The 23549-nt window shown below is 37.9% G+C and overlaps 1 protein-coding gene across 23 annotated transcripts in view; it reads right to left on the bottom strand.

Moving 5' to 3' along the window:
• The window catches only part of TBL1XR1 (TBL1X/Y related 1), a 180256-nt gene that overhangs the window by 79492 nt on the left and 77215 nt on the right, over positions 1–23549 (bottom strand). For all 23 annotated transcript variants that reach the window (XM_060393482.1, XM_042234271.1, XM_060393471.1 and 20 more), the window contains exon 2: positions 6660–6734. The gene's annotated coding sequence lies outside the window, so the exon portion shown is untranslated. The remainder of the gene's footprint in view (positions 1–6659; positions 6735–23549) is intronic.

The raw sequence follows: 23549 nt of genomic DNA, 5'->3' as shown, positions 1-23549 counted from the left end.
CATAACAAGTCAACTATTACATTTAATACAAGGATTAAATCCATGTAAGAATCTACACTTTCTTTGCCTTCGGAGTGATACCACAATCACTCAGGTTTCATTTTGGTCAGTCATATCAGCCTCACGTCACACAACAAACATCTAATGGTAAAGATGAGGTTAAACCCCAACTCCAGGGACTTCCCTGGTGGTCCAGTGGTTAAGATTTTGCCTTCCAATGCAGGGGGTGCATCCCTGGTCAGGGAGATAAGACCCCACATACCTTCTGGTCAAAAACCCCAAATACAAAACAGAACAGTGTAACAAAAGTATAACAAATTCAATAAAGAGTTTTAAGATGGTCCATATCAAAAAGAATCTTATTAAAAAAACACAATTCCAATGTGCATGTGCTCTGCTTTTCTGAGTTTACCATTTATTTTGCTTTTACAGAAAATAAACCATACATTTTTCAAAGGGATACCTGCTCAGACATATGCAAAAGCACAGACACTTCTGAAAGAAATTCAGCCTGTAGCTATTATTTTCAGTTCCATCCATTCAAAGGGGGAGGGAAAAAAAAATCCACAAAACTAAGAGAGTTTTTCACTGTAACTCTCTTAGAATTGATTTGAAAATTAGTTCTTCAGGGACATAAATTCTCCACCAAAATAAAATGAATACTACACACAATCCTGTCTATATGGCAGTACCATTTATTCTTCACATTTAGTAATACCACTTCAAAATCATGATAGTAGATGAAAATAATAATGAACTTTTCTACAGTGAACAGAACAAATTATTTCATAGATGATATTCTGGGAAAGTGGAGAATAAAAAGGAACAGATCGTTAGCTCCTCAATAAGTACCACACTGCTCTTGGGGAGTTACCTCTCAAAAGGGTTACAACTCTGGGGTCTTCTCCTCAGAAGACCCTTGATTATAACCCTTGATTATAACCATTTTATGTGAAAGCTGAACCCGGAAAGTTCTTGTGAGGAAATAAGGAAGATAAGGAGACCAGAATAGGATACAGGTTAATGTTTTAGGCAATTGGGACCATTTCTTTTTGGGACCTTTGGAAGAACAAGTTGAACAAGTTGAACAAGTCATGGTTTACTTTTATCAATTCTCTTAAGATAATCAAGTTCTAGGAGAAGAGATGTTAACAGAATACAGTAGGGCAATTTACGAATGAGAGTAATAACTCACACTGAGAAACGCAGTTGCAGGCAGACTAGAATATCCACTGACACAACAGTGAGTGGGCACTGGCAGTGCCCAGGCCACAAGCCCCGATCACTGTTTTCCTGAGCAAGTAGGCACCTTCTTACTGCAAACACCTGAAAGTCATCTGGCCACAGTGAGGTCAGGGGAGAGTACTAAGCAGCTGATGCCTTGACCTTTCCAAAGCATAACTCCACCAATAAGGAATGGAGTTGCTGGACAAATTGCCCCTTTCCTGACTACTGAGTGGAAGAACTAAGGGGCATGTTCTACACTGGCTTCCAAAGGTCCCAAAAAGAAATGGTCCCAATTGCCTAAAACATTAACCTGTATCCTATTCTGGTCTCCTTATCTTCCTTATTTCCTCACAAGAACTTTCCGGGTTCAGCTTTCACATAAAATGGTTATAATCAAGGGTCTGATTCTATAGAAATCAAACCTGACAACTGGTCAGTGAGGTTCTATTCTTAATAGGAGAATCTTGTTAAATCAAATTAAGTTTTAGAAGCTGTGGGATGACTGGAGAATTAGAAAAAAGGAGAAAAGAGAAGGCCCAAAGGGACTGGTCGACAAAATGGATAGTCTTTTATTGAAAATGAGAATTTATCTTTGGAAGAGTTCAAAGGAAAAAATATACAAACTGCTCTAAAGCATGAGAGATGCAAATGAGAACTAAATTGAGACACCATTTTTCAACTATGAGATAAAATATGTATACATCCAAAAGGTTCTGACTATATACTGTTTACAAGTGGGAAAACAGGCACCCTCACACATTACTGGAAAAAAAGAGAGAATGGCATAAAGCCTAAGGAAAAGAATTTGGCAAGCTGCCTCAAAATTACATGAACATTTATGCTCATACCTAAAACTCTCATTCATGAGACAGCTAAGCTACATCTAGGTAATGAACTTCTACTCAGCTATTATAAAAACAGAGAACTAACTCTATACACTACTATAAGGTGGTCTCCAAAACGTTCTGCTGACTTCTATACAAAACTATACAAAACATTTAAGTTGACTTCTGAGCGTTTTTGATAGGACTCTGCTCTCTGATAGTTTCCCTGTTTTGTGACATGACAGGGTGTTACTGAGCTCGTCTTCTGCTTGTACATACAAAACAAAACATGTACATATATGTGTGTGTGTGTCTACAGACCCACATACACTCTCACATACACAGACTCACACGTTTATTTATATTTTTAAAAACAGCAACCTAAGCTAAACTTGGTTACCTATAAGGAGAAGAAACTAAGTACATATTTCATTTTGAAGTAATATCAGTGTTTTACATAAAATTATAAGCAAGATTAAATCAGTATTTTCAAACCCTAAGAATTAAAAATAAAATGAAACAAACAGACCTGATTCTGACCAAGTTAGTAGAAAAATCATATAAGTGGATTTACTTTGAATGTAAACCCCAGTGGGGCATGGGCAAAAGAAAAAAAAATTAAAACTGCAGTTTTCAGTAATCATATTGGTGGTAATGGTTTAAATATATAAACATATATTTATAAATATAAAAATTATACTATGTACAATATTTTTGTATTTACATATTTATATCTTACACACTTTATTTTATAGTTTAATGTTTTATCCATGTTAAATACATATATAGCATTATACTAAAATGTAATATAAATATACAAAAGAAACAAGTTTATGTAAATACCATTAGAAAAAGACATTATTCAGCCTGAGAAAGGATGGAAACATTGAAATCAAAGAATTTAAGCTTGAAAAATTAAAATCCAAAATTTTTATCAGATGCATCACAGACACACCCGATGGATATCCAGAATACAACAAATGCCCTCAGCACAAAACTGTGGCTCTACATACTGCTTCTCACTAAAAGGAACTGGACTTCCTGGAGACACAGCTGAGTTAAGGACTGAAGGCGGACACGGAGAAGATGAGCTCAGGTACACCCTGTCATGCAACAAAGCAGGGAAGCTATCAGAGACCAGAGTCCCATCAAAAACGCTCAGAAGTCAACTTAAAAAGGCTCCCTAGGCTAAGACAATCTGAGTATCCTAAAGGATAAAAACTACAATGCAGTAAAAAATCAAATTATTTAAATTCACAAGCTCAGAGAGACACTCTTTTAAAAGTTTTTTCTGGTCTACTTTTCCCAGCATTCTAGGAAACAACTTAGTACTTTAAATACAGGCAGATAAACTTATGTACAAAGTAAGAACAGAGCTAGATATAGAAAACTGGTAAATAAAGGGAAGAATCAAGAATTTGGTATGCCGTTTCTATGCAAACTGTGCCACAGAGTAACCAAATACCTAATGAGGGAAGTTTCTTTTTATAGAAATATTACTGATAATAAATAATGAGAGATGATCTAGGTAATGACCATCAATGGTCACAAACAGAGACGAATCAATATTATATGCCTCTCCTTAAATTCCTTAGTACCCCCTACAATATGTTCTGTCACCCTCAGTTCAGTCACTCAGTCATGTCCAACACTTTGCGATTCCATGGACTGCAGCATGCCAGGATTCCCTGTCCATCACCAGCTCCCAGAACTTGCTCCAACTCATGTCCCTCAAGTCAGTGATGCCATCCAGCCATCTCATCCTCTGTCATCCCCTTCTGCTCCTGCCCCCAATCCCTCCCAGCATCAGGGTCTTTTCTAATGAGTCAGCTCTTCGTGTCAGGTGGCCAAAACATTAAGCGCTTCAGCTTCAGCATCAGTCCTTCTAATGAATATTCAGGACTGATTTCCTTTAGGATTGACTGGTTTGATCTCCTTGCATTCTTGCTGTACTTGTTACTTTCTTTCCTATGACAGTTTTTGGCTGTTGTGAGGGTTAGGGGGTTGGTTTATTTGGTTTTGGGGTAGTGTAAGGTGATGACTCTTGAGAGTCCCTTGGACTGCAAGGAGATCCAACCAGTCCATTCTGAAGGAGATCAGCCCTGGGATTTCTTTGAAAGGAATGATGCTAAAGCTGAAACTCCAGTACTCTGGCCACCTCATGCGAAGAGTTGACTCCTTGGAAAAGACTCTGATGCTGGGAGGGATTGGGGGCAGAAGGAGAAGGGGACGACAGAGGATGAGATGGCTGGATGGCATCACTGACTCGATGGACGTGAGTCTGAGTGAACTCTGGGAGTTGGTGATGGACAGGGAGGCCTGGCGTGCAGCTATTCATGGGGTCGCAAAGAGTCGGACGCGACTGAACTGAACTGAACTGAAGGTGATGACATTAATTTCTTAATATCACCATATATCCTTTTAATTTGAACTTTTACAGATTGACAACAAAATCATATATTACATTTGGTTGCTGCTGCTGCTGCTGCTGCTGCTAAGTCGCTTCAGTTGTGCCCGACTCTGTGCGACCCCAGAGACGGCAGCCCACTAGGCTCCCCCCTCCCTGGGATTCTCTAGGCAAGAACACTGGAATGGGTTGCCATTTCCTTCTCCAATGCATGGAAGTGAATGTGAAGTCACTCAGTCGTGTCCAACCCTCAGCGACCCTATGGACTGCAGCCTTCCAGGTTCCTCTGTCCATGGGATTTTCTAGGCAAGAGTACTGGAGGGGGGTGCCATTGCCTTCTCCTACTTAGAGCTTATGCTTCACTATGTACGGCTTCTGTCACCTCACCCCCATTTCCAAATAATGCAGAAAAACCTGAATTAGATTAATCTTTTACATCTAACTACTGATTTATTTATTTTTTTAATCAAAGGAAAGAAAGGCATAAGGATGCAATCAAGACAACCGTATTAGAAGGATAAAAAGAGGTAAAGCATAAGCCATACATAAAAATGACTTAAAAATGACTTCAAGGATTTTTCAAAAAATTGGCAAATGTGCTTGAGGTAACTGAATTTAAAGTACAGTCTACAAGCTGTTTCCCAAACAAAACAACACACAGGCTATGTGAGAGGTACATTACAAAGTCACTTGAAGGTAGGCACTTAGAAGAGAGAACCAGGAGCATCACAATTGGCTCTCAGACATCCAACAGGTCTGTGTACCTTATTTCTTGGGGGAGACATGCCACAAGTAGCTAAGACTCCAACAACCAAGAAAAACCCACAGGTTTCAAAAGTGAACTTCAAACAAAACAGTTAGTTACTCAAAATGCTTGATGAGCTGCTTATGTGAGAAACTGTAGTGCTCCAGAGGAAACAGCAGATTTAATGATGGTTTATGAATCACCCAAGTACCATAAAGAACCCTTAAATATTTCATATATGAATGAAGGACCATGTCATCCTTCATGCTAGGTAGAGACAGAACAAAAATCCTTTTTTCCCCCAACATTCCCCATTACCTACTGAGGGGAAGGAGAATGGGAGATTGGAGATAGGGAGAGGTATTTTCTCATCAGCAGTAAGAATATAGAAGATAGTTTAGGCAGAGGAAATCAAACACACTGACAAGTCCATCTTGAAAATGAATCATTTCCTAGAAATATTTTCACAGAGAACTTTCATATCGCTCTCGCTCATTCTGGTTCTAGTTAATTTTTAGTACTTTTTATTTCAGACAGATGCATCTATAATTTCCCACCAAGTTCCATAAAACTTATTCAGTTTCTATAGCTCCCCAATTTAATATTTAAAATCAAAATTTGATTAAAAATAATTCAAAGTTTTGATAATGCACTATAGAAAACACTGTTGTAAGACATTAATTCTTAAGAAAATAAATAAAAATTCATAATTCATCTATTTCCTGATCCCCCAAATACAGAGCCATACCACTTATGTTAGGAATTACTTTTTGTAAGGTAAAAATCACTCTGATTTCTAGGTAACAGTGATGAGACCACTTAGCCTAGCTAGAATGAACGTTAGAAATTTAGTCCAGTGCTATCGCCTAATTTTTTAAGAGTGCTTCTGCCGAAAAGTCACACAAGACATATGCAGCAGAGAGCAAATCCCAAGTCCCACAGTCTAGTAGTCTTTTGCTGTATCACACAGTGGACAGATCTTCATTTCACAGAGAAGAGATTCTAAACAATCTTGTTAAATAAATAAAGAATGGTTCTCCTAATAATTGTCCACTTACTAAAGACAGGTAGAATTTTAGCCATTTAACTGCCCATTAACTATAAATATTATGAGAAATGCGATATGACTATTTCAGGAAGATGATGGACAGAAACACAAGAGCTATTACTGCCACTGTAGCCTGAGTTTAGTACTCTCCGTTCTGATAGTCACAGCAAAGACAATGGAAATCTTCAGATCAAGTGTTCTGCCTTAAAACGTAAATGAATAATCAACCATTATTTTCTAAGTACCTTGAATTACATATTTTTAAAAACAGTTCTTCAGTTTGGGAACATATGAATTTTGTCAAATTGTGGAAAACTTAAAATTTTTTAAGAGGTTCTTAAAAATAAGAGAATAATAAAAAGAGCAATTAAGACAATCTCTGACAAAAGAAAAAGGAGAAATTCTTACCATTGGCAGTGCATTGATGTGGGGATGTACAACTCAGTATCTGGTACCGCCAATCACAAGTTGCTGTTGCTGATGCTGAGGAAAAACGAAAGCAAAATATTCAGCGCATCCTAAAACACATTCTGCTGAAAAGATTTCTCATTCCAAATTTTACAGGAAGGAAATACTATCTCTATGTCTTTAAGGCCCCCACCAGAGAGTATCTGTCTCTCCCTAAGCAACTGTTGTCATAAACAGCAGCAACTTTTGAGCATGTAGTACACAGAGGCACTGAATCATTACAACATTTCTAAAAAGTTGACACATGAACAAAATGAGGCTCAAGAGATGAATTTGCGTAAAGGAGGCACTCACCGCCATTCAACTCAACTCACGCAAATATTACCACTACTGGGCCCAGTATGGCAGGTTCATAATCTACCATCATGAGCCATGAAAAACAGTATAAACTTATATGTTACATATTCTGTTTAATGACTGAGAGAAAATACGACTGGCTTTGAAGCAATTTCAATCAAAATGTACTAAACTGGAACTCTCTTCAGACTTTCTATTCTACAGAGTTTACCCAGTCTTCTCAATTGCTGGGGCACAGCACATTACTTTTCAAGGCCATTTTCTGCAAATACACAGTGGTTTTTCACACACCCTTTCAGAGTGGCGGCTTTCGGGTGGGACGCCGACCAGCGCAGCTCCCACCATGGCCAAGCAGAGCGCACCTTTCAGAGTACAACCTGATGCCACATGAAGGCGTGCAAGCGATTTTCTTCATACACCAAAAAGTGTGACGTCAGTAACACTAAAAAGATAACCTGGCAAATACACCAAATATGCGCAGAAAAAAATGCAATCCCTTGAAATGTGCTCCTCTCTGATCTTAACTTCGATTGACTGAAACCCCCACTCTGCTGATCACCAAGGCCACACTACATAACCTCAGTGCTATTACACAACTTTCAAGCAGCTGAGCTGTAAGAAGATCTAGGAATTAAAATAATATTAAACACACCACACATTTACAAGTGAAATTATAGACGTTATATCGACATATGAGATTTCACCAGCTTCCTGTGCTTCAAGACAGGTAAGTGAGCCCCAAGGCTTTCTGGCACAAAACACTGAGCTACTCAGTAGATCTTTACTAACACCTATTGGGAAAATGTTCTATAGACATCATGACTGAATCCAAACAAAAACTAGATTATTGCTAGGTTCTGTCTACCTCAGGGTTATTTATTATGGACATCAATTATTTTACTATACAAGTTTTCATGAATTTTCGAGCTCTAAGCTATGTAGACTGGCATACATTTATTCTGCTAAGTCACTTCAGTCAAGTTTGATTCTGTGCGACCCCACAGACGCCAGCCCACCAGGCTCCCCCGTCCCTTGGATCCTCCAGGCAAGAACACTGGAGTGGGTTGCCATTTCCTTCTCCAGTGCATGAAAGTGAAAAGTGAAAGCGAAGTCACTCAGTCGTGTCTGACTCCTAACGACCCCATGGACTGCAGCCTACCAGGCTCCTCCGCCCATGGGATTTTCCAGGGAAGAGTACTGGGTTGGGTTGCCATTGCCTTCTCCACATTTATTCTAGTTATTTATAAATAACTAATATATGCTACTGACCTTCATACAACATTCTAGATCCTTAACAGTAAGCTTCATCAGTACTAACAGTGAAAGCAGTACTATATGTCAAATGTGTTTCTTGAGAATCTCTAATTTTTTCATCCACCTTCTAAAATGATTACATCAGGGAAGGTGGAAAGCTTATTCTAACTGTTAAAGTGCCTGCCCTACCATTTTCTTGTTTCCTATTCTTGTTCATGTTTCTGATATTCTGTTTCTTCGCAGGAATCTTCACATTATTAGTCTATTTTATGGGGTTTGGTTAAAACTGAATAATATAATCCACAAACCTATATAATCAAACACAAGTAAACTTATAGTGAGTGAAGTTGCTCTGTCGTGTCCAATTCTTGGCGACCCCATGGACTGTAGCCTACCAGGCTCCTCCATCCATGGGATTTTCCAGGCAAGAGTACTGGAGTGGGGTGCCATTGCCTTCTCCAGGAAATCTTCCCGACCCAGGGATTGAACCCGGGTCTCCCGCATCGTAGGCAGACGAAACTTACAGTAATAAGCCCAAATTACATGGCAGTTTTCAGAAATGGAATGAGTGAATGGGCGTGCCATTGCTGCTCTGCAGAACTCCCGACCCTCTGAACACCATCATGGACCATGTGTTACACATGACTCTCTGACACCACAGCCAAGCGAACTGCAGTATCAAATATTAAAAACATTTGATTTTTAAAATCTAAAGTGAGCATATATGGAGTAACTGAGCACTGTACTTCAATGGAGAGCTTTTACTATGAGGATGTGTACACACCCAACGCACACAAACTTACAAACATGTACCTTTGGGAAATACTAAATCAGGTTATTCCTGTTGCTAGTCTTGACTCCCCCATCCCTGGTCTCTCCTCTTTAATTTTCTTGTGGTGAGTCCTCTCATCACTCTCACAGAGGTCTCTAATCTCAGTTTCCTTTGAATATATATTCTCTTCCCTTCTTTTCATTCGTTCATTCATTTAGCTTTTATCAAGTGACACCTCCTCATGGGAAAAGCCCACAAGAGTGATTTAATATTGAAGGGGTTAAATATCTGATTCTAGGAGTTGAAGGGTAAATAAATCTATGGAAAATGGTATATTAAAACAGGTATCTTAGTTCTTCTACCAGGGGTCCAACCTATGGCCCTTGCAGTGGAAGCCACAGAGTCCTAACCACTGGACCACCAGGGAATTCCCAGAAACTTTAAAAAATTATACATAGGGCTATATTTTGGTTTCTGCATTAATATTTTCCTGGTTGATTCATTTTGAAAGCATCAATTCTCCAGTGTTCAGTCTTCTTTATGATCCAACTCTCACATTTGTACATGACTATATAGCTTGGCTATATGGGCCTTTGTCGGCAAAGTGATGTCTCTGCTTTTTAATAAATTGTCTAGGTTTGTCATAGCTTTCCTTCTGAGCAGCAAGCATCTTTTCATTGATGCTTTCAAACTGTGGTGTTGACCAAGATTCTTCGGAGTCTCTTGGAGATAAACCCAGTCAATCCTGAGGGAAATCAACACTGAATATTCATTGGAAGGACTGATGCTTGAAGCTCCAATACTTTAGCCATCTGATGTGAAGAGCCAACTCACTGGAAAAGAACCCGATGCTGGGAAAGATTGAAGGCAGGAGGAGAAGGGGGTGACAGAGGATGAGATGGTTGGATGGCACCATCGACTCAATAGACATGAGTTTGAGCAAGCTCCAGGAGACAGTGACGGATAGGGAAGCCTGGTGTGGTGCAGTCCATGGGTTAAAGAGTTGGACACGACTGAGGAACTGAACAAGAACAAAGGTGACTTAAGATAATCCAATAGGATAAATATATATTAAAACCACCTGTACTAAAGCAATTCAATTGGCCAAAAAAACCAAAACCATTATTATGTATCCTGAACACCTGCCTTTATAATCTCACGTGCTCAACCTCCTCTGCTCTCACCGCAGCAGCCCACCCTCACTGCTCGGTACTCTGGCTGCCTTGGCACTGCCCGGTACTTTGTCAGAAACGTCCCTCTACTGTGGTTTTGCCCACAAACCTAGCCCATCTCTTCTTTCAAGTTTCAGCCCCAATCAGCTTCCTCCCTGGATTACTCACTTACTACTTGAGAGAAATGCGTGTCTCCCTTACCACAACTCTGAATTGCCTCATGCTCTCCTCATGCCTCCCCTATCAGGCTTCCCCAGGCCAGGGCCTGCTCTCCTCATGTTGCTATCCCACCACAGAACTAAGAACAATGCCTTGAACATTCAGTTTGTGGGATACACATGATGATAAAGTTACACAGTATCTATACATGCAGGAATAGGTACATACATATTTGAAAATAAAACACAGTCGAACTGAATTACAACACAAATCACAATGGCAAGGAAGGATTCAACAGTGAGTTTTGCTTTGTTTTTAATACTTAGGACAGCCTGGCTATACCAATAATTTTAGTATCACTTCTAAGAAAGCCAATAAAGGTTGATCTTTTGCCATTAAAATAAAAAAAACTATGATAAGCCACATCATAAAATCTGTAAAAGTATCAACTACTTAGTGTACTACATAAACTAAACCCATGTGCTTCACTTCTTGTGATGAAATAAATGTTTGCAGGCTTTAATTTCGTCTATAAACAAAAAGCTGTGGTTTTAGAATCTAAATTTCAGAACATTTTACCTAAAATAAATGAAGTATTAATCTTAGAATAAGCTTTCAGTATAGGAACAGACACTACTAATTCAGCAGACATCACTATACAGAATCAGTATTTTTTAAGATGAAAAATTCTATAAAAAACAGCATAACAGTATATTTTGACTGATCTTCAAACACACTACCCTGCAATCTCTCCAGAGGCAAATTTCTTTGATCTAAAAATCTCTTTTAAAAGCTAATGGATTATGAACCTTCTCCCTAAAAAAAGTTAAAAAAAAAAATTTTTTTTGCTTATAATTCATAGCAGTGACATAATCTAATCTAGAAACCAGTAACCAGTAACAAAGGCAAGAATGAGTCGCTGGTATCTTTAAGAAATAAAAGTTACAAATGAATTTTTTAAATTTGGAGGACTGCAGGGAAATTATCTCAAGAATTAAGAGGAAAATATATCAATCCTACCATAATCAACCTTCTTAGAAAGATTTTTGTTAAATGAACTTCTGGACAAGAGAAAAGTCACAGATAAAGTTCAAATTAAACTGCTTAGCACAAGACTGAAAGCACAATAAATAATGGTGATTACCTCCAACTAGAAATTTAAGAAAGGAATATATTTGTAAATCAAAGAGGTTCAACTTAATCTTCTCAATTACACTGATCCACTTCACACAAAATGACTTTGTTAGCTGCTTTCTTCAACATGGCAATCTCAACTAACACACTATACATTCATCAAAGCTCTAAAGCATTATGTCCCTCAGTCTCCTCACCCTATTCTCATTTCTCAGGGAATGACACACAGATATAAGCTGGGCAGCCAAAAGAGGAAGTTAGTGAAAAGGGGGAAGGAGCTGTGATAGAGGATTATCTTAAGAAAACGGACCCTGAGATCAGGCCCAAAGGCAGAGCAGTTAGGCCAAACGCAATGCACCCATCACTGCCTCTGATTTCCACTTCGCTTTGTTATTTAAGGATTTAAGGGAAATGAATTTTATTATGATCCCAAGTTTTCTAAAAATAAGAAATATGCAGGACCACAAACGCAAAGAAAAATATAAACATGCACTGGTGTCTAGCCATTCAACTATTACTTCAGTTAGGTTAGTTTCACTGGCAGTTATCACATGCATTCAATTTTATATTAAGTTTATATTTTTTAAAAACCCACTATTGGGCATAAAACAAAAAAAATCAAGGGACCCAAAATTTGCCTGTCAGGAAGTAAGCAATCCATTTAAAGACAATAAAAACAACAGATCCATATTAAGCCACAGAGATTTTTAAATTAAAGTTTGGTTTGGGCAGTTCCAAGTGTTACTAAAAGTAAAGTTTATTTTTAGGCACTAACATCCACTCATTGAAAGCTTTCAGTCCACTAACTTTCAACATAGAGAATCTGAATATGAGAAAAGGCTCAGAACCAAATTTAAGCTCCGATGCTAGAGGGGTGATGCAAAAATGTATTATTGCCCATTACTTTTTTAAAAACTGAGTACATCAACATTATGTAACTGTAACTAATTTCTTTTCCTCAAAAAAAAAAGTCACTAAATTAATGGTGCAACTGTAACTTAAGATGCCTTAGAAATATGACAGATTTGATAGTGTTTTCTTTAAAAGAGCTGATAGCAGCTAAATCATTTTTTTAAAAATAGTTTAAGGGGAAGAAACAAGTAAAAGGTAAATAGAGACAATAAAATAGTATAAGGATCTAAGAAATAATAAGACTTAAAAAAAAATTAAGCTTTCCCTATTTGCCTAAGACCACACAAGTAGGTATGTGACACAGAATGAGGTAGAAGTAAAAAACTGACATAATTCCTAGATCTTATTAGATTTCTTACTCTTCCCACGGGGTGAATATTTGATTCAAGATGCCAAAGAATCTGAATAGGTAATTAAGCTAGACAACACAAAAATCAATGCTGCTGAACGATTCATTCCCAGCAGAAATGAAACAGCTTTGCCAGGAATGTTGGGTCTTGGATTAACTCTGTCCACAGAAATACCTTTCCAGATTCTAACTTGTGACACAGAGGGTCTTTCATTTGGATTTAATTGGTCTAGGATAGAATCTGCACATCTGTTGAATTTAAAAGGTCCTACAGGTGATTCCAATGGGCGCTGAGGACCACTGGACTAGGTGGCAGGAAAGGGCAGGGTAGGGAACTTTACTAGCCAAATTATTCCTCTATGCAGGGAGGGGGACGGGGCAGGCACAGAGGGATCACATCTTTCAATAATATCAGCACTGCGGAATGAGTCCTTCTCTCATTCTAAGAACAAGAGTGGGAAACATACCATACTGAGTAAAAGTTTTATTAATTTGATTTTAAGATTAACAAAATAAACAAAAGATGAATGATAAACTCAATTCTCCCCAAAAATGAATTAGAAAAGCAAGGACAATAATAATGAGGACATCTCAGAGGGAAAAAAGACATAGATCACAAAACAGGAGTTACTGTTTTAAGGAGGTACATTCATACCTTTTAAACAAAATGTGGATTATCACTCGACATGGAAATTACTACAATGGAATATGATAAGGTGTTTCAAGCGTGTCCTGCCGAATTCCTTCCAACTCAGCCTTCAAGTATCCTATCAGGACCACCAATAACCTCTGTGGCATCTTTGCACAAATTAGACTCCAGCACGACAAATTAGATAAAAAGAGAAGCCATATGACAGTACCAAGGGTTACGAGCCTGAACTATGGAACCACACAGCTCTGAAACTACAGCCAGACGGCCCAAGACAAGGTGCTCAACCTCTCAGTGCCTCAGTTTCCTCATCGCCTGTAATATAAGCTGTAATGAGAGTTGAGTACCTTAATATCTACAAACTGCTAAAGAGTGCCTGGCACAGAATTCAGATCATTTAAAAGAATACATGTAAGTAAAAAGGAGGCCTTTCCTCTGAGAAGAAGACAGTCCCGACACCAGGGAAATGGCTTGGCTGAGCGTGGCCTGAATGTCAGCACCCGCTTGTCCGCTTGGCTGTGAACTTCTGTGCAGGACAGCACCTGTCCATTCATACTCTGCTGTGCTGTGTGCTATAGGCTGTAGAGTCCAGCTTTGCCTTCTGTGAGCTGATACAAGAGCTTTATATATAAGCACACACAGAAGAGAGTAATCGCGGATAAAAGTTCACATGAACATGACATTTATCTTGACCTATGTGGCCACACACAGTGATAATGGACACACAGTGAAGCAGAGCCTCTCAATCACACTCCAAAACTAAGTCTTTAACTTTCAGTTTGTAATAGAAAGGAAAATGCTTAACTTTTTTAAAAATTAAGAACATGCCAGCAGATAATTACTAAAATGAAAATTGTCATTCTGAAGTACTCTAGACACAAAAAGAAAAAATATATTTACATTTAATTAGATGTTAGGTTCAGAAATTTAAAATATTACATTTCTGTCACAAAGATTCAGAAAAGTCACTCTTGTGTCTTAAGAGTATTTATTTCCTCACATACAGAAAAGCTTAAGAACTCATTGCTTGACTTTTTATACCAATTTTTAAAATTGGTATAATCTAGACAGGACCAACAAATGTTTTGTTTTCAGTAAGCCAAAACAAATTGCTCATCAACTACCATGTTTCTATTAGAATGGCAGTCACAAATACACCTCTTTAAGAATTCAAGGTTGTCCTGTCTTTTTAATATAATTCATTCTGAGTATATTATAAATTGGTGGTGGTTTAGTCAGTTGCTAAGTCATGTCCGACTCTTAAATATTATAAATTACATATTCATAATTCCAAAAAATGCCTAATTCTCATCTGATGTTGGTTTGCCAAGCTGCTTTCAACTTCACCAAACTTAAAACATTTAAACCAGCAAACACACTGCGTTATCTGCCTATTCCACTCTGGACACACAGACATAGGAAGAGGGACACAAAGACATACTCTTCCACACTCACTCTCAATGGAAGGATCATGAAAAGAAAGAAAAGCACCTAACTTTTGTAATTCAATATATTTAGTTCAATACAAAACAGTACTCCTCTCCCTACCCACCATCCAAATTACAATTCAGCACCAGTGGAGACCATATGAATACAGCAGCTCCATCTGACTTTTCAGTTGCTGTCATGCAATGGTATAGAGGCTGACGCTATGGCCACAAAGTAAGTATTTTTGGTTTTGCAGGCCACATAGTCTCTATCACAACCACTCAACTCTGCTATTATAGTGCAAAGCTGCCACAGACAATACAGAAATGAATGACTATATTTCTGTTTACACTAAAACTTTACTCAAAAAAAAAGGCTACAGGCAACACTTTTGGGCCCTGAAGTAATGCCCAAGACCAGCCAAACCTCTACCAACTGAGGACAGAACATAACACTTGTAGGTTAAACAAAATTTTTAAAATACTTTGTAATAAAAAAGTAACAGATCAAGCAAAAATAAATTATTCAAGTATTCTCCACTAAAATTATGTAACCATTCTACAGGAAGGAAATTTTCCAAGGCAGTCAAACCTATCTTATATGGAACTATACATAGTAATGAAATTCAATTAGAAAGGAAGAGTACTAAAACTCCAGTATTTCTCTGACATCTTCAGACCTAAAAGGCAGTGGAGGCAGAAAGGAAAGGACACAAGATATCTACCCTTGCTTCTTAAAAACACAAGTCTTTCACATCATACCCAAAACAACTGTGAGCAAATCTTCAGTGTCCTCAACTGCAGAATGGGGTCATTCTACAAGGCTACACTCTGCAGAGATGGATAGCTTTACACCAAGTATGAACACAGAGCTTGGGTTACTATAAGGGAAAAAAAATAACACTATGATTTAAAAACAATCAATCCTATTAAACCCTTAAAGATGTTTATGATTTCACAAAGAAAGAATACTAATAAATATCAGCTACTTGTAACTGCTTATAGAGTTCAAAAGAATAGTATTTAAAGTTAAGAACAGTCTAGAGGGGCGGTCCTAAGATGGCAGAGGAATAGGACGGGGAGACCACTTTCTCCCCCACAAATTCATCAAAAGATCATTTGAATGCTGAGCAAGAACAGTCTAGTATTGAAAGATTAAAAACTTAGGTTCTAACTTTAAAAAAAAAAACAAACCTGTTGATGACTATTATGACTTACCATGAGATTACAAAACAGCAATGGGAAGTATTTAAAAAAAAAAAGTCAAACAAGAAGGAACAATGAAGGCATAGAAATAGCAAAGTGGTCCCGGAAATGAACTCTCTTGGCCAGAGCCAATGGAGCAAGAAAACATCTTGACCATAAGTTTCGCCAATACTAGCTCATGTTCACCAAGTAGTGGGTGAGGAGAAATGAGAGTTATTTTGCATATTTTTAATTAAGAGAAAATGATACTGTATTTTAGTTTTCTGACATGGTTAGTGACACCTGAACACCAAAAATCACTTCTATAATGTGAATTAAACAGTTACTGCAAAGGATGTTTTTACATTTTCTAACAATCTTAAATCATAATTCACATATAAATCTGAGGGAGGGGGAGTAAACTGCAATTATCTTTTGAAAAACAAGTTCATAAAACTATCCACAAACAGAATAATATTTAAAACAAATATCAATTTTCTTATCTTCTCCCACTTCTCTAATATCAAAGCAACTAAAAACTCCATCAACAGCAAAGGATCTGAATGCAATAAATGGACTCTCTCCATCAGTGAAACATTAATCATCCAAGAAAATGCGAATTAAGATGAAAGCCTGATGCTCTTTCAGGAGACCAGGATGCAATGTGATTTAAAGTCCATGCTCATCCCTGAACCCAAGTTAAATGGCAGTTTGCTTTCTGGGATTTTTGTTTGCTTGCTTGCTTTCAACTGGTTGTTAAGATGAGATGTATCCTGCAACACACAACAGAACTGTGAAAAGATGAAGGGGGGACGGCGGGAGAAAGAAGGGGAAGACAAGTTTTATTAACCTCTCTACTACGTATTGTTTATGTTACAAGTTAGCCTTCGACCAACAGTGGAACAAAACTCACTAACGTACATTAGTAAATAAAAATCCTTGCCCTCACAAAGTTCAAATTCCAGCAGAATTTAAAATCAAGTGTTATGTAAAAAGTGATAAATGCTACAAAAAATGAAAAAGGGAATTCCTCGGTGGTCCAGGGGTTAGAGATCTGCCCTCCCACTTCAGGGGGGCACATGTTCAATCCTCAGTTGGGAAACTAATATCTTGCATGCCATGGTGCAGCAAATAAAATGCAAATAAAATAAATTAAAAAGCATGCAAACCACAACAAAAATTTTTTTTTTTTTTTAAGAAAATTGAAAAAAAAAAATGCAAGTAGGCTGAGAAAAATCAGGACTTTTCACAGGGAAGGGAGGTGCTGACGCCCACAATGCAGCAGAAGTAGGACGGTCAGAACTGGTTTGTATTTCAACTGAGAGCCGGTGAGATACTCAGGAAGCTGCTCTTACGTTTGCTCTGTATTCGGAAAATCATGTACGAAGATGTGTCTTGTCTTGATGTTATCAGCTTAGTGTTAGAAAGAGAACCTCATATCCACAAACTATAAATGACCTTCATGTTTCAATGAGTCTAATCTTTTCCTCTGTCTGAAATATCTGTTCTTACCTACATTTACTATGTATCATGAAGCTCTAATTCCTAGGATAGATACTAGGTGTCACAAATGACAGGTTTACGTAAATATTTAGCATTATATATAATATTATGAAAGCCGTCACAGAAGTCATCAAATGCAAAAGAGAAACTTCTTAATTGTTGCCCAGGGTCTGTTTATTTAAATTATTTTTCTTACAAGCATTCTTACAAAGTTAATACCAAGGAACTTCAAACTTTCTCAAGACACCGGATACTAAAAAAATGGAAAAAGGCCACTGAAATGGAATGCCTGATCACTTAAATCCTACTACAGTCTAGATAACAGACTCAATTTTTTAATATCCACCAAATGCTTATATTGTGCCTAGCACTACACATAACTTAACTACCCATCATCACCTTAAAATATTTTAGTTAAAAAGAACTAAACACAACTATGGATATAGACCAACATGTACTCAAATGACTAAGGGTCTCTGGTCTTGTTAGCCTTCCTCCCACTGTGTTCCATATTCTGTATTAGTGCAACAAGAAACTCAACTACAAAATCCTGGAAAAAATCAGAGTTATCTTTATAACTTGTACCTACTGTCATTTCTAAAACATAATTCTAGATCTCAAGGATGGGGGTGGCAGTGGTGGCAAGATTTGTGGAGGTCAGACTATGGCAACAAAATCTCACCTCTTCCTCAGAAGACGGGAAATAAGCCAGAAATTGTTTAAAGAATATTTTAAGGAAAACCAAAGAGGATGAAAATCTTTTGTGTGTGATTGTTCTACGGCCTTTTGATCTCAAGTCAAGGCTAACCAATCAGATGAAAAGAACTACCCTGATGATTCAGACTAGAGGAAATCCTAGACCTAAGCAGACCACAGCTGTAACCTGTTCACTCAAAGGCTGCAGGGCCGGAAAGCCCAGCAGGGTAGCAGCAGGCCAGATGTGTCAGCAGAACGCGCACTCCAGGAGCCGCTGTCTTTGCACTTCCTCCTAACCACCACCACATGACTGCTCAGGTGCAAGGGTACAAGACTCACAGGAGGCTGTGGAGGCCACCCTGGCTTGGAAACCTTAAGCTGGAACCAACATCCTCTTTTAAGGCTCTCATGGGTATAGCTTCCACGGGACCCAACCCGTCAAGGGGCACACTCAGAAGAATGTACCGCTTCCTCCTACCAGGTAGTCACTCCCACTCCAGATGCAACTCACAAATCAGGGACCATTTTCCCAGACCCCACACTGGTAATACCACCTTTATGTGCCCCATGAAACAGCTGAAAATTAAACCAAGGTCATTTATCCACAGAAAGAGAAAGGTTTGGTGAACCTTTTCGTCACAACACACTTGGGTCCTTATCCCTACTCTGCCTCTAGGATGCCAATGGTCTTGGGCCTGTAACTTAAACTTCTATGGGACTAATTCACCTTCTATACAAGCAATGACTGGGTTGAACTGTGAAACTGTCTGGAGTCTTTAAAAATAAATAAATAAACTAGGCTCACTGAAATACAGACTCTCAAAGGAAAGAAGGAAATACCTTTTGAGTTCTAAGAAATAAAGGCAACACAGATATAAAAACTAACCAGCTAAAAAAAAGTCTTATAGGGAATTCCCTGGCAGTCCAGTGGTTAGGACTCAGCACTTTCACTGCCATGGGCCCAGACAGGGAACTAAGATTCCATATGCTGCCCACGAGATGCAGCCTCCCAATTTCTTTTTTAATTTAAAATTTAAAATTAAAAAATATCTTATTAATAGCACAGAATGCTTGTTTTGATGATATGAAGGTTAAAGCAAAGCAATGTAGTTATATAGTTCACAAACTTGAGGTCCAGAGGTTCAGTATTTCTTACTAGAAGTAACAAAATAAATATTAAATTCTGCATTGTTTGCATACTCAGTATCATTTAAATCTCAAAACAAGCTTGTACAGTAGGTATTACTATCTCTATTTAAGAAACAAGTTAACTGGGGCTCAAAGGAATTATCAGACCAAGAACATCACCAATAAGAGGAAGAATAAGGTACATTAGGTGCTGGGTCTCTTATCAACTTCCTCTCTAGGTCTCTCAAGTTCTTTTTCAAAGCCTTTGCTTCCAAAGAGCTCTTATTCCAACATAACAAAGAATTTGTAATGAGAGTATCACTTTACTTAAGGGGAAGAAATCTATATCCATACTCTTACTGCTGTAGGCAGGATGGAATCAATACAATATGGATCTCGGGTACCCCCACCAGGGGACAGTATAAGTACACGCACGAATAAATACAACTTTTTTGCCAGCCACACCTACCCAATTTTCCAAATACTTCTGACCTAGAGTATTTTGTACAACTAACTAGTTCTTCAAATGCCATGTAAAAAAACAGGGGTTGGGGAGGGCAGCCATCAAGGCAAGGGGGGCGGCTAGGGAAGCGCCGCTTTCCCGAAAACAAACAGATGCAGCATCTCCTTCTGCCGTATTATTTAACAGGGTGCCTCCTGAAGCAGCAGCCATTCTTCACTGAGCCACTGAGTCTGATGGAATTCCTTTCACTGGGGACAATGGGATAAAAAAAAGGAAAGCAACTTCTCTCCTTTTTTTTTTTTTGAATTTGTTTAAAATAGTACTTTCAGTTACTTAAAGCCAACTGGACATCATTCTCTCCTAGATGTCCCCAAAGCATTGCAAACTTAACTACGAAAAAGAAGTGAAAGTGTTAGCCGTTCAGTCGTGTCCAACTCTATGTAACCCAATGGACTGTAGCCCGCCAGGCTCCTCTGTCCATGGAATTCTCCAGGTAAGAATACTGCAGTGGATAGCCGTTCCCTTATCCGGGGGGCCTTCCTGACTCAGGGATCAAACCTGGGTTTCCTGCATTACAACAGGTAGACTCCTTGCAGTCTGAGCCACTATATAAACTTCATTCATCTCCCAGCCCAAACTTGTTCCTCTTCTCATATTCTCTAGTATGGCTCTATCCTCCAGTCACTCAAGCAAGAAATATGGCTCCTTCTCCTCCCTCGTCTCCTATAGCTCATCCAATCAGCAAACACCATTACTTTCTATCCCTAGGGTGTTATTTCACAAACGTGTTTTCAGTTCCCCAAACCTCCCACATCCTCATGACTTTGGACGAGGTATATCCTCCAACTAAACTTTAGATCACCCACCTAAGTTCTACCACCTTTGTGGAGACTTGTTTCATATGTCTATCTCCTTTCAATAGACAATATATAGCTTGAAAAATGCCCTAGAACAAAGCATAACAAATATGATCAAACATACCCTTCTCACAAAGGAGTGCTAGTGATTGAAGACTTCACCTGCACAGGTACCAAAAAACTATGACAATAACATCACTGACATGTTATTTACTCATCCACAAAATCAACTTCATGAAGAACGAAGACAAATGTTAGTCTAATGCAAACCATATGTGAAATTAAGAATCCTGGAAGTATAATTTTTGTTTCAAGGGTAAAAACAAGAACTTTGACCACTTATTAAACAACCACACTTTGCTTTGAAATACTGTATCACCCAAACACACTAGTGAACTATAACACTGTAGTAAGCCATTGAAAACTATTTCAATACAATACCACTCTGTTACAAATAAAGACGCAAATTTTAAAATATAAAGGCTGCTCTTAAAAGGCATTTCCTAGTTTTGCCCTTTTAGGGTCTATAGTTTGATTGATCCTGTTGATCACTGCAGACCAGATTAGAGGAACTGGTAATACAAAGGAGAACTACATAAAAAGAATTATCAACAGCTGCAAGTGAATCACTGAGAAAGGTCTAAGATTTGCTATTTTTTTCCCTTCCTTGTGCTACAGACAAAAACTGGACAGACTAATCAAAGAAACTGGAAGGCTTACAACAGGCAGGGACTCCTTTCATCAACAGTTTCTAACCCCAAAATCCTGGAAAGATAGACAAGGAAGGTAGATTAACTCTCTCTACTGGCATTCTAACACTGGAGGAAATAAAATCCAAAAGAATACAGATGTGCCTTACGTGTTTACTATAATGAAGCTGTCTGTGCATTTTCAAATCTTCTAGGTTTATTTGTGCCACTATGAAACCATATCACTATCTCATACACATTTTTATTTCTTGCTTTCCCCTCTCAAAATAATTTGAATATTTTATGTCCTTGTTCTCTTCTAGCCACACCAAATTCCCTACTCCTTCTGACATGCATCTAATAATCCTATGCCAAGCCATTTCTTTACAATACACAACTGTTTAAAAGGGGGGGGGGGGGGGGCTAGTTCTTTACCATTATTCAATTGTATTAGTGCATTCGTTCAATAAATATTCACATTGCCTTCTATTTCAGTTTTGCCCATTCTTCACCAAATTCAAGCATTTAAGGCAGAAGAAACTACACACAGAACTAGAACTGCAACAATACTGTGACTCCACCACTTACTGAGATGATACATCAGGCTGGTTATTTTATTTCTCTAAATCTGTTTTCTCATCTGTAAAACTATATAGAAGTGCTGCTATGAGAACTAAAAGAGAGAATGCATAACAAGCATTTAAGAGCAACTGAGATATAAAAAGTAATTAGTAGCAGTAGTGTTCACTGGCATTCTGAAAATGGGGTATCATTTTTGGATAAATACTAGATATAAATAAAAGAAAAAAGTTATCCCACAGGAAAGCAGAAGTGGGTCAAGACTTTGGCTGCTGCAAAATAATATCCATTTTTAATAAGCATCACAATCAATCATCTGTATTCAGTATTGGATTAATCAAATGTCCGTATTTGAAAGAAACATAAGTCTGACATTTTTATTCCTGTTCCCTGGCTTCCAACCAGTAGCTGAGAAGCAACGAGACTACCATGTAACACAGCAACACTTAATTTCTGGGAATCACAACTTTCAGTGACAGCGAATGATGGGCCAGTTTAATAAGGCTTCCATTAAGCCTTCTTCACAATGAGACAGTATCTTTAAATATTACCTTTATTTTTGAACATCATATACATTACTATCTGTGTAGTTTTAAATCATTTTTTTCTAGATAAAACATCAAAAATATTTTAGAAACATCAAAAATCAATTACAAACATGTAATTGTAATCTCCTATTCCAGAAAGTTCCTCATAGGCAGCATAAGCTCTCAGTTCTCCCTGATGTCTGCTACGCTGGACAATTTAATGTCTCTGTAAATTCCATTAATATGCGTCTTCTCTAGTATAGTAATAAAGATGTTAACAGTATGATTCAGTCTAACAGTGTCACTAGTAAAAGACTAATTTTACTAATTTGAAAGAAGTCAGCAAATCCCACCTCGAGTTTTAGTCAATTCTGCTTGACTTCTGTGTCAGTGACTGGAAGAAACAAAATAAAACGGGCTATTTCATTTAAAGGGCAGAAGAGCAGTACTGGAGAGCAGAATAGGATCAGCAGCATAAGGCAAATGTCAGCCAAGAACCACTGAACATTCATTCTGACCCCGTCAGTTTGCTTTTTCCTACCATGCAGGGTAAGCAGTAAACAGACAAAAACAAAGTCTACTTTGCTATACAACAGAAATTAACACAACCTCGTAAATCAACTATGTATCAATAAAATAAATTTTTGTAAAAAGTCTAAGGTCAATGGCCTTTTATACATTTGCTAACGATATATAAAGTGACTCTTTTTTTTTCTTTTCCTCACTTTTTAAATCCATTGTTCCTAGACAGAAATTCAGGACACACCAAATGCTCAAGCTATGACTGTCATGAGCCACATACTAAGAAATTTTTTTCATTCTAAGTCAATGTACAACATCTATTCTTTCAAAATCACTTCTCTCTTCAAACTCTCAAATATCCTTGAACATTCATTCATTTATCCAGAGCCTATTTTAAGGACCACAGATTTTACATTGTAAAGGGTGAAAGAACATCTAGTTAAAACCATACTACACATGCAAAAATAAACTTTTAGAACTGCTTCAAACTTTAAGTCCCCACAGAAGTCTCTGAATGGAGGATGACTTGGCAGATTATGGATCTCCTTGAAGTTCA

Source organism: Ovis aries, chromosome 1 (assembly GCF_016772045.2).
Source record: "Ovis aries strain OAR_USU_Benz2616 breed Rambouillet chromosome 1, ARS-UI_Ramb_v3.0, whole genome shotgun sequence".
NCBI lineage: Eukaryota > Metazoa > Chordata > Mammalia > Artiodactyla > Bovidae > Ovis > Ovis aries.
This window is presented reverse-complemented; position numbering and strand designations above follow the sequence as displayed.